Here is a 1,983-nt window from a genome sequence, read left to right as displayed (position 1 = left end):
TAGGCAAGCATATTGTTGAGAGCTCATGGTCAATTTCTGTCATAGATAGTGAATGTTATCCAATAAAGTGGTCAGTTCAAGAAACATATATGTGCAAGGAACACTGCACAGACTCGTGTGTGTGTGTGTGTGTGTGTATGTGTGTGTATGTGTATGTGTGTGTATTAACAATGGTTAAAGAACAAGAGGCTGTGAATTAGGAAAGGGGTTTGGACATAGGAGAAGTAGGGGAAAGAAATGTTGTCATTAGGTATATAAAAGATTTTTTTATGTCTAAAGTAAACATAAACACATGCACACACAAAAAGTTCATGAGGCTATCAAAGGCTTACAGAGAGACGGCATCTCAAAATTAAATGAAAGCTTAAACTTAAATATTCCAATACTGCATGTGTTCATCTCCCATAGTAGCTTACACATTGTTAGGACAATGTGTTTAGTTGTCTTTCCTCTGACTAGATAATAATGCAACCCATGAAAGTACTAGAGTACATTTCTATGTTGTCTTAATTATATCCTTATACACATTAGATGAGAGCATTGCTTTATAAAACACTGTCCTTTGGCAAGGCACAAAGTCTTCAATGTAGTTTTATATTCCATGTCCCTGATGTATACTCCATGTAAATGCATACTTTTGAGACAGTTCATTTGTAATTTTACCATTATTTCTATAGTTTAAATAATAGAAATGTAATATGCTTCTCAAATAACTAATTTGAGGAGCCAATTCTAGTCAAGTTATGATGAAAGTGAAATGTGTTTTATTTTTATGTTTGGTTGGCCCTGCTCAGATAAAATATTGCATAAAACTAGAATCACAACAAAATCCACACAATCAGAAATATTCATTACCTCAAAAAAGCCCTATTTGAGATAATAGTTGGTAATAAAAACAGCTAATATGAGTAGAATGCTTACTATGAGCCAAGAACTTTACAACATTTTAAAATTACTTCTCTCTCAAAAGAAATCTCAATATATAGAAAGTATATAAGAAAAAGAACCTGAAGGATTGATCTAACCATATCCTCATAGTGGCCAATTAGCAGATGGAGATTAGGATCCAGTGGTTACAATTCTGTGTCATTAACAGTGGACTCCTCACTATCACAGTGTTCCTTAACCACAACAGCATGATGTTCAGGCTCACCTCTGAAGTTCCTCTGAGCTGTATCTCCTTTGGTTTCAGTCTCTAAAGCTTGAATTTAAACTTGCGATGGTCGAGGTCCTGGACCTTTGGCTTTGGGTCTTGGTAAAAACTGCAGAGAAAAATCCCCACTTACATAAACTTTTCAGTTCTGTGGAATAAAGTTCTGAGTGACATATGACACTGGACATCGTGCTTTTGTTACTGGCAAATGATTTCAGTGTGACTACCCCTCTGTAACCACCACGATGGTAAGGAACGGCCCGACATACAAAATAGGGAAGCTGGGAATTCATCACAGTAGACTGCAAAAATGGCTGGTTCACACTCTGATTTAGCTGATAACTTCATTATAATATTGTTCAATTTATTGAACAAAAGTAAAAAAAAAAAAAGAAAAAAAGAAAAAAAAAAGAGCAAGGAGTCTTTCCATGATTGTAGTACATCAGGCATATGACACATGAAGATAATTAAGGTGTTTGGTTATTAATTAATTAGAAATATAACTCAAGAAAGGTAAATTATAAATTTACAGAGATTCAAATGATGTAAGAGTCACCAAACGTATACCTCAGAAATGATAAAGAACTCTGGAAACTGTGGCATATCATGAAAGGATGAGATGGTTTTGGCTCAAGGTAGGTAAGCTGATGCTATTTTCTAGAAAAAGTAACAGCTTATATGTCAGAAAATCACTAAAAATGAGTTGATATGAAAGCAAGGTTTGCAGGCTTTTATATCATTGGATAAGAGCCTTTTAAAAAAATAGAGTTCAAATTATGAATTCAATGACTGTGGAAGGTCCTTAGCCCAGAACCTGTGATTCATTCTCT

The 1,983-nt window shown here is 34.5% G+C and overlaps 1 long non-coding RNA gene across 1 annotated transcript in view; it reads right to left on the bottom strand.

Moving 5' to 3' along the window:
• Positions 1-1,142: 1,142 nt before the first annotated feature.
• The window catches only part of LOC116076460, a 12,930-nt gene continuing 12,089 nt past the window's right edge, over positions 1,143-1,983 (bottom strand). The window contains exon 3 of the long non-coding RNA XR_004112966.1: positions 1,143-1,262. This is a non-coding gene — a long non-coding RNA (uncharacterized LOC116076460). The remainder of the gene's footprint in view (positions 1,263-1,983) is intronic.

Source organism: Mastomys coucha, unplaced genomic scaffold (assembly GCF_008632895.1).
Source record: "Mastomys coucha isolate ucsf_1 unplaced genomic scaffold, UCSF_Mcou_1 pScaffold4, whole genome shotgun sequence".
Classification (NCBI taxonomy): Eukaryota; Metazoa; Chordata; class Mammalia; order Rodentia; family Muridae; genus Mastomys; species Mastomys coucha.
Note: the sequence above shows the minus strand (reverse complement) of the source record. Positions and strands in the feature narration are given on the sequence as shown.